The sequence below is a fragment of the Elephas maximus genome, chromosome 3 (assembly GCF_024166365.1).
Source record: "Elephas maximus indicus isolate mEleMax1 chromosome 3, mEleMax1 primary haplotype, whole genome shotgun sequence".
Lineage (NCBI taxonomy): Eukaryota > Metazoa > Chordata > Mammalia > Proboscidea > Elephantidae > Elephas > Elephas maximus.
The window spans coordinates 139,230,342-139,240,800 of record NC_064821.1 but is presented as its reverse complement, the minus strand read 5'-3'; the positions used below and the strand labels follow the sequence as shown (position 1 = coordinate 139,240,800).

At 36.6% G+C, this 10,459-nt stretch overlaps 1 protein-coding gene across 6 annotated transcripts in view; it reads left to right on the top strand.

The window, feature by feature from the left end:
- Window positions 1-7,137: 7,137 nt before the first annotated feature.
- Window positions 7,138-10,459, top strand: part of LOC126071559 (guanylate-binding protein 1-like) — an 81,928-nt gene continuing 78,606 nt past the window's right edge. For 5 of the 6 annotated variants that reach the window (XM_049875748.1, XM_049875750.1, XM_049875749.1 and 2 more), the window contains exon 1: window positions 7,141-7,304. The gene's annotated coding sequence lies outside the window, so the exon portion shown is untranslated. Of the gene's footprint in view, window positions 7,305-10,459 lie in introns of all 6 variants that reach the window. The other variant, XM_049875752.1, reaches the window with a different exon arrangement.

Below are 10,459 nucleotides of genomic sequence, written 5' to 3'. Positions count from 1 at the left end.
ACAGAGACTGGAGGAACCCCCAAAACTATGGCCCCTGGGATGCTCTGTTAACCCAAAACTAAAACCATCCCTGAAGTCCACTCTTCAAACAAACATTAGACTGGACTATAAAACAAAAAATAATATTCGTGAGGAGTGTGCTTCTTAGTATAATCAGATACACGAGACCAAATGGGCGGCTCCCATCTGGAGGCAGAATGAGAAGGTAGGAAGGGACAGGAACTGGTTGAATGGACACAAGAAACCCAGGGTGGAAGGGAGGAGTGTGCTGTCACATTGTGGGGACTGCAACTAATATCACATAATAATATGTGTATAAATTTTTGTATGAGAAATTAACTTGAGCTATAAACTTTCATCTAAAGCACAATAAAAAAAGAAAATTATGTTAAAATTTATTAATTTTCTGGCAAGGTTTGGAATTCCTAAATAAAAGCCAGTTATTCCAACACTTAAAAAAAAAAGTATAGAAAACCCATATGAAGAAATATTTAAAATACTAGTAGAAAGACTAAAAATCTATAAAAATGGGTGAAATAAAAATGTCAATATGCTATAACCAATATATACATTTAATGTGATTCAAATAAATATGTCGCACATTTTTTTTGGAAGTAGACAGGTTTATTTTAAAAATTATACAGAAAACAACAAACAAAAATTGCCAATGAAATTAGAAAAAAATATATGATTAATGAGGAAAGATTAGCTCTAACTATACACTAAAACATCCCAACAATTAGCACAGTGGCATTGGCACTTGAATATTTAAACAGCAATAAAATATACTTGAAAGTTTATAAATCACTGCAATGTCATATAGAAGTTTAGTGTATGATTAATTTGGCATTTTCATTAGTGAAAGAATATGAAATATTTAGCAAATGGTATTTAGACTGTAGGTAGTATAATGTACTGTCATGTAAGCCACTGCTAAAGAGTGATCAGTCTTTACAGGATATATGGAGAACCCTGACTGCAGGTACATAGGAGGGCACAGTCCTGACAGTGAATAGTTCTACTCAAACTTCAAAACAGTGCTATGGAACCCTAAGCCTACCATTAACATTAAACCTAACACTAATTCTAACCTAAACCTGATGCTAGCCCTAGGCCTAACCCTAAACCTAATCATGAAAATCAACCTAAATCTTAACTCTAACCCTAACAAAAATTAAAAAACAAACAAACAAAACCAGTGGTGAAAAATCAAATGAAGTCAGGGTAGATCACAAATGCCTTTAGATGTAAGTGTACAAGCACCTCAAACCCACCAACCCAAGGAATAAGGGGGAGGTATGTCCTCTCCTTCTTTCAGAATTTGATCAGGTCTCACACAAAGTGGTCATTTAAGACTTTGACCTTTCCTTCCTGGAATAAACCCATCTTTCTCATAGTACGATATTCTTTGATTGTGAAGTTGCATTTTTTCATCATTAGAGGGTGTGGGAGCTGTGCAGAGGTACTAATTTCCTCACTTTGTAAAGTGGGAAGTTGATAGATACATATAAAATTAAAAATTTAATCAGTTTATGTAGCCTGTAGTTATTTCATGCCTCTGCACTGTGGTCCCACGGCTGTGACAGGGCTTCTGGGAAATGTTTTCTTCACACAGAATAAAGAACACATGAGGAAAAAAAAAAAGTACCTTTTCTTTCTCAGCATATTGAGTCAACATGTGGTCCCCAGAACTACAGCAGCCATTTTGGGAAAACGAGGGAAACCAGACTAAGAAAATACAAGTGAGGTATTCAGAAAAGAAAGAATAAAAAATAAATAACCATTACCATCAACGCCCAAACTCTAGGTTTCATGGAGGTTAGACTCTAAACGTCCTAAACTTAGTCCATTTTAAGTGAAGTCTTGTAATTTTGTCACCTACATTGTTGTCTTCTGGCTTGTACTTGCATTCTTTTTATGATTTTAAAAAATTTTCTAGAGAGCAGCAAAACATATTTTCAAATGTGTGAGGAAGGTAGACATGGCTTGATGAAGAAAAGACACTTGTCCAAGAGCTTAAATCATACCTAATGGTGAATCCTAGCGTCATGCCCTTGAGAGACATTGTGATCATTACGATTTAATATAGTTCTGGGTATTAGCCCACATATCGGGATCAAAAACTCTATACATTTAAATCGTACTTTAAAATGTAGTCCACGATCTTCCTTTTGCTCTAACACAAAATCAGGAGATTTGGCCTTACCGTGACTTTTCAGTACTCTCTTCAGGACAATTTCTCAGCATCATGTGTTCTTCCCCTAGTCCTCCTAGCTCCAAAAGAGGCCACAAATCTGCAGGTCAGTATATCCATAATGCACGTAACGGGATGATGGATTAGGAGATGCTATTCTTCCCTATTATATTCTTTTCCCTGTCTGTAAAACACAAGGGAACCCTGGTTGTGTAGTGGTTAAGTGCTATAGCTGCTAACCAAGGGGTCAGCAGTTCGAATCCGCCAGGTGCTCCTTGGAATTTCAACGGGGCGGTTCTACTCTGTCCTATAGGGTTGCTATGAGTCAGAATTGACTGCATGGCACTGGGTTTGTTTGTTTGTTGTTGTTGTTGTTGTTGTTGGTAAAACACAAACCCAGCAGAAATCTCTCACTGAATGGTCAGGATAAATAGAAAAACAATTTTCACGTAAGAGGGGAAGAATTTAGATTTTTGACAATTGCATATTTTCTCAGGGTTGAAAACCAAGTGGTTATGCTTTCAAATTATCTACAAATGCCTATAAAAATCTATAACTATAAATTATCTGTAAGTTATTTTAATCAATATAATTATTAAATATCTATAAATAAATTATATATAAATCAATTTATACTTGCCTGCTATATTAAAATATACCCCTAAAAAAATTCTGGAGGGTCTTCACCTCATGGTACTATCTCTCAGATGAATTGTTTGGTAAGAAGAGCCAAAACAATGCATTGAGAAAGAATTCTGCTGCCAGATATTAAAGCAAACTATAAATTATAGTCATTTTGAAGTGAGGTATTGAGTTTATATAATAAGAATAAATGGAAACAGAAAAGAATGTATGTTGGAGAAACAAATTTAAATATATATATATAGGAACAACTGTCTAACTATTAAAAAAAATAAGTTTTACACAACAGTTATCAAAATAAATTCCCACTGGTAAAAGTTTCCAATTTTCCAACGGTTGGTCTTGAATCTGGCTACTATGATAGTGCTCCCACCTCCCTGTTGTCTCATTCCTTTGCTTTTATTTATGGGTGACAGTCTATCTCACCCAGTAGAGTAAATCCTTTTCAGGGCAGTCACTATGCAAAAGTAGTTTTCATATACCCCTCAGCACCTAGCAGTGTTTCGTGAACACGAGACATATTCTCTCTCTCTCTCTCTACACTCACACATATTGTCTTTTGCGTTTTGTCTTAGTTATCTAGTGCTGCTGTAACAGAAATACCACAAGTGGATGCCTTCAACAAACAGAAGTTTATTCTCTCACAGTCTAGTAGGCTAGAAGTTCAAATTCAGGGCATCAGCTCCAGGGGAAGGCTTTCTCTCTCTATTGGCTTTGAAGGAAGGTCTTTGTCATCAATCCTCCCCTGGACTAGGAACTTCTCTGATTAGAAACCCTGGGTCCAAAGGAAGCGCCCTGCTGCTTCCTTGGTGGTACAAGATCCCCCTGTCTTTCTGCTTGCTTCTTTCTTTTATATCTCAAAAGAGATGGCTCAAGACACAATCCAATCATGTAGATTGAGTCCTGCCTCATTAACGTAACTGCTGCTAATCACATTTTATCAACATCATAAAGATAAGATTTATAACACATAGGAAAATCACATCAGATGACAAAGTGGTAAACAATCACTCAATACTGGGAATCGTGGCCTAGCCAAATTGATACACATATTTTTGGGGGACACAATTCAATCCATGACACCTTTCTAACTATGTGATCTTGCCTCCATTGTATAAAAGAATTATTAACCCCAGATGAATAAATGAATCCCTGCAGCTGTGCCCCTAAAGCATACAGAATAGAGTATTTTACGTGAAAATCACCTCCACGTAAATACATTCACAATTCAGAGCATGTTCATGAGACTTTAAAACTCAGGACCATATCTGAATCCCTTCTTTGTTTTCTTAACCCAGTGCATAATAATTTGTATGAAATATCCTTCCAGATTATGTGCCTGTCCTAATTATGCAATTTTATAGACCTTGACACTGACTAATGACCTTGTAGAGATGTCCCTCAGAGCTATCAGAGTACATGTCATGTAGCCTATATTTAAAGGCTATGCACCTATTTTTCAAGTAATACATGCTCCAAATAGTTCAGAAATGTGTGCAGCTATTTTTTCATGATGCTACAGCAGCAAGAGAAACTTTGTTTCTATATATGTTTATAGTTACCATTATGAATTATAGTTACTAAGTACATAAACATATATAGTACATATAGGAATTATATGTGTATTTATATGAAATATGTAAATGAGGCTCATTAACGTTAACAATAAAGGTGTCTCGTTTTCAGGCATCAGAGATAGACACAACAAACTTTCTGAGCATCAGTTTTTCTCCAGCACTCTGCTTGTGATCTTTGCTCTGTGTCTGGGTATGCATAAATAGTTATGCAAAAGGATTTTTTAAATCTTCTCAAGGACAAACGGGCAGAGTATTTTAATATAAATCATAGGAATTACATATGAATACTAAAAGATTAAAATATGTTCAAAAATTTATAAAAAAAGAAGTTGTTTATTGAAAGGACAAACTATCATTTCGCCACCATTTTTACCAAGATGTGAAAGAATAACCCCTCAGCATTTTAACTTACACATGAAACAATAGCCCCTGGTGTTGCAAAAGATATAGAAAGTCACACCCTCACAGTTTATACAGAAAATAATAAGTGCATAATACTTCATACCAAGTTTGCTTCTGTGCATAATAGTAAGTACAGGAGCAAACTTGGTAAGAAAAATCGAGAGATACACTAGGAAAGAAGATTTTGAATTTCTTCCTTTAAACAACCTTGACATCTCCAATATTTTTGTAAGAGAAAAAAGAAACCCTAAAAATTAAGGGAAGGAAGGGAGAAGTGAAAGGGCAGACCCCACTGCCACTCCCACCTTCCAATCACATGGGCAAGTCTGAGCTTGAAGGAGAATTATGAAATTTGGAACTAGACTGTATTTGCCTTGACTGGAATATTTTATATTGGAAAAAGTCAGAAGGCTCCTCTGAGCGTTCTTTTTCTTTCTCTTACTTCTTCCTTAAACTGCCACATCCAGCTTTTGAATGTTGATATATGACTCTCACAATAGCTGTAGCATGTGGCTGGTCCTTAATAAAATCTGGAAAGAATGAATGATTGCAAAAGTGTTCCTGAAAACAGTCCTCACTTATTGTTGTGAATTAAATGGACTTAATAGTTTAGTACAAATTCTTCCAAGCCTTTTCCTAAGCCTATACACGTGTACAGATTTTTTTAATGTAACAACGCTAAACAGTGAAATAATTTGATCCATGACTATCTATTAGAAGGATATTAGGATTTGAAAGACAACAACTCCAATAAAACTGGAAAGTAGAAATATTTAGCTTCCTCTTATGCAAAGTTGAAAAGAAAAACTCCACAGAGAATTATTCAAGCAGGCTGACATAAAATTAAAACACATAAAACTGCTTACAACTTGTTAGACAAGAATCTGTTTTCTTAGCATCTAGTTCATTTCCCTGAAACTAAGAGCCGGACCCTGCTTTCACGTTCAATCTGACATGTTTGCAGTGAAAAGAGTTTCAAGTTTTCTTGAATTAACACTACAAATTCTTGCCCTCAGAAGAAGTAGAGGATGGCCAGTGACTGATCATTTATAAAATGTCAAAGACAGGGAGGGAAAAGGGAAAGACAGTACAGAGTGTTCTAGTCCACTTTACAGAATACAGAGCCACGAATGAACTTAATTTAACCTTCCTAGTTTAACACACTGTCTCATCATTTGAGGAAACCCAAAATTAACCAATTTCAGGCCATTGTGGTCAGATGGACTGGTTTAAAATTTTCATTAAAAAGTATTTAAGCTGTTTTTATTCATCTAACTACGATTGTGAGTGGATGCAGGGCCAAGCAGTGTTTCATCCCACTGTACACAGAGCCAACCCCAGGGCACCTAACAACAACATGACAAATCAATTGCCAATACTGAATGTTGCTACATATTAAGAATCATGTTTGTGAGTGTGGGTGGATAGGTGCATGTGGTTGTTTTTAATTTTTCAATCGCAAGGGAGGTTTTCTTGTAGAGAGGGAGTCAACTCTGAGACAATGGTAAAGTAAAACTTTTCTGAATAGTGAAGTGTTAACAGGTATACTCCTAAAGATCAGTTTCATGGAAGATTTTTTTTTTTTAATCCGGTATTTAGAATTTCATATTGTGGACATCTCAGTTGTGAAACACTCAGATTTTCAGGGGTGAAAAAAGCCAGTCACATTTACTCAGCAAGCATAAAGAGGCAGCAGGGTGAAGTGGTTCAACAAGAGTTTAGGAAAAAGACTGCTTGGATTCAGATTAATTACAGCACTGTGATTTTAGACAAGCGATTAAATTTTTTGTGCTTCTGTTTTTGTAAAAGCATGGGAAGATATTTGTCATAATATTTAAGTTAAGTAATACATGTAAAGAGATCAGCAGCGAGCCAGGAACGTGTGCATAATACATGGAAGCTACCCTACCCATTGTGTATTCTGTACAAGTGCCAGCTCCTGGGGCAGGGGCTGGGTATTCATAGTGTATAGGACATGATCTCTCCTTCATTTACTTCATCTTTTAATGAGTAACCAGGCCCATTATGAGTGTGTAGGTTATTTCAGGAAAGTAGACCTAAAAAAAATATTATGCTGCTTCCTTATTCTAGACTTCTCAAATTGGCCCCCCGTGTCTGAGGTACCTTTCATTCCATTCAAATGATCCAGTGGATATTTTTTTTCCTTCCCACAGCAAATGGCCTCTAAGAACTGTTATTAAACAAAAATTTGAAGATTCTAGTTGAGAAATCGTGTGAAACCCATGTACCCTCCCACTAGCACAGCTTCCAGCAATTGTTTTTACAGTGGTTGAGTCACGGCCTTGCACTCAGTGCTTTCAGTTTCATATTACTTTATTCCGTGAAGGGGCTGTTGTTTCTAATTATCCGGTCTCTGCAGGAAGTCCGAAGCCCAGGAACATTGGAGAAGTGAAACAGAAGTCAAAAAATCAAGAGAGGGACACAGAAGCAAGAGAAATCACTCCATCTAAACTGAGGGGGAAAAACAGGTAAGAACCCTTACTACTTTCTCACCAAGCAGCTTTCTTTCCAGCTCTAAATGATCTCTGCTCCAGGAAATAGAGCCTGCAATAATGTTGGGGAAGGGTGGGAAGGAATTTATAAGAGTTTTCCTAACAACTACCAGCACCAAGCACTAAGCCTGGTGTGGGCCAGCTGTTCAGATGAAACCCTGGCCTCCTCAGGTGGTAGGTGTCCTTGAGGGCCCTCTGCTGTGCTCTGTGTTGACTCAGGCAGCACCAGAGAGGAGACCCAAACTGAGAGTTTGAAATACTTCAGATTGTCTTTCTCTTTCTTGACGTTGTCTGTGGTGACTGGGGACAAAAGTAAACTTCCATTGTCTCAAATGAAACTTGCTTATTACTATTCTGACTCCATTAAAGAAATTTACAAATGCATTATTTTCAAGAGAAAAAAAGAACAAGAAATCAGACGCAGGGTAAACAGCACACTGACTCTGTTTAAGACAGAGAAAATTGAATCCAACAGTAAAAGATGAATAAGATTCACGGCAACAGCAGTCTTCTTAACCACATGTTTGCACTATGTTTGAAAGTGGATTTCTTCCTTTAAAGGTAGTCTAGACTCACTAGGCTGAATTTCTTTGAGCCCACTACTCCCTATACCCTTACAAGTAGAATTCTGCCCACTACTTTATTGAAAGGCTTCCCCTTTCAAGATTCTACCAGTACATCAGCAGAGGAAACAACTTTGCTTGCTCTGACCTCCCCCTGCCCTCCAGAAAGGTAATCTGGTCTTCTGGAAACTCCTCCCCTAAGAGCACTAGTTTCATTCATCATCTACTGGTCTGATGCTCTTTTTTTGTCAGCTCCTTCTCCTCCTCTTCCTCTTCCAAATGGAAAAACAGAATAAAACAGAACACCTAGAAGTATATGGCTGAGCATACAGATAATTTCTTTGAAAACTTTGCTCTCTGTCTCTGCTGATCTGCTTCTCCTGCTCTTTTAATCTTCATTTCATAGTCTTTTGTTTCCTTCCACATTTTCTTCCCACTTGCTCTCTCATGCTCAAGAAAAATAACATGTATTGTTTACTTTTAGCCTTAACATAAATCTACCAACTAAATTTTACTATTGTCATTTTCTAGAACACAGGTTTAAAAATACTTATGTGATTTGCCGAACATGCAACTACCAAGTTTGGCTACAAAGCAAATACTGTGTCCATCAAACCCAGTGCCGTTGAGTCAATTTCGACTCATAGCAACCCTATAGGACAGAGTAGAACTGCCCCATAGAGTTTCCGAGGAGCTCCTGGAAGATTCGAACTGCTGACCCTTTGGTTAGCAGCCGTAGCACTTAACCACTACACCACAGGGTTTCCAAATAGCTAACCAAAAAAGGTCAGCAGCTGGAATTCACCAGCTGCTCCTAGGAAATCCTAAGGGGCAGTTCTACTCTATTCTATAGGGTCACTCTGAGTCAGAATAGACTCAACGGCAACGAGTTTGGTTTTTGTTGTAATCACGCTTGTGTTTATGTTATAGCCTTAATATACAAAAGGGATATGAGGAGAATGTATGTGGAAGTCAATTTAGGCCTGAGTTCCAGAAGGGCAGAGCCACGGTTACCTATGGGGCCTCAACACTTGGAATTTGAATGTACAGATGCCTTGGAGATTGTCTTGCTGTACAGAAAACTTAAGATTTTACCAGACAACATTTGAGGCTAAAATGTATTACATTAGTAATCACACAGATGACATATATAAATCATAAAAAGTTTAAGAATTTAAAAACATTCATTCCCTTCCCCATTAGTGACATTGTCTCAAAGCAAGCTTGAAAGACCCAACATGTGCATCATCTAGACATCTTTTTCATTTCCTCATCTTTTCTAGACAACTGTTTTCTTTTCTTTTTTCACCTTTATAATTTCCCTGTGTCTTTCTTAACAACTTTTACAGTCAAACATATACATAAGTTAGACAACTTTGGAATCTGCCAAACAAAGCGGAATCTTGTAGAGGAAGACTTGAGAAACGAGACAGAAACTTGGAATGTTATATACTTTGTCAGTTTGTTAAATCTTTATGGTAACCACATTTTCTCAGTCAGGCTTAAACAGGGAATTAATTGACTGTGCTTCATACTGTAAGACTTCCTAAGATCCTCCTTGCCAACAGTTCCTGTAAGCATAGTTATAAAGGGAAATGGGTCCTGAGAATAAAAAGTTTTTAAAATGGCTTTTGCCATTCTTCTGGGAAAGAAGAGGAAAAGCTTAAGAGGTGGTATTGCCATTTTGTTGGATGTAAGCCATGAACAAAAGCAAATAAGGCAGATCGTGTATTTTTAATCACTGTTTAAGTCTATTATCAGAAGCAATTTTTAAGACAACTTTAATGAAGTATGATTGGCATACAACAAATTGTGCATATTTAAAGTGTATAATTTGGTGTTGTGACATATGTATATGTAGATAAAAGCATCACCACAATTAAATAATGAACCGATCCGTCGTGCTCAAAGTTTCCTATTGTGCATTGAAAACTCTCTCTTATACCTTTCCCTGCCTCCCATCCCCAAGTAACCACTAACCTGATTTCTGTCACTATAGATTTGCATTTTTTAGAATTATATATATATAAATGGAATTACATTATATGTATTAAATGGTGTTTTTAATTTCAATTTCAGTTCTTCCTAAATACGGAGAAATACAGTTAATTTTTGTATATGGATCTTGTATTTTACAACCTTGCTAAACTTACTTGTTAGTTCTCATACCTGTCCTGTGGATCCTAATTTCTACATAGATGGCATTCATCTGTGAAAAAAGACAACCTCACTTCTTTTTCAATTGAATTCCTTTATTTTTTTTCCCCCCTTATTTCACTGGCTAGAACCTCCAGCTTAATATTGAATAGAAGACATTCTTGTCTTGTTCCTGACACTGGGAGAAGCATTTAGTGCTTCACCATTAAATATGATGCCCTATTTTTTTTTTTTTTTTAGGTTGAGGAAGTTTCCTTCTTTTCCAAGTTTGCTGAGAGTTATTAAGAGATACGGACATTGAATTTTGTCAAATGCTTTAAAGCATGTATTGAGATGATCATATAGATCTCTTTTTTAATCTGTTAATGTAGTGGGTTAGTTTTCAATGTTAAACCAACCATCCCTGGGATA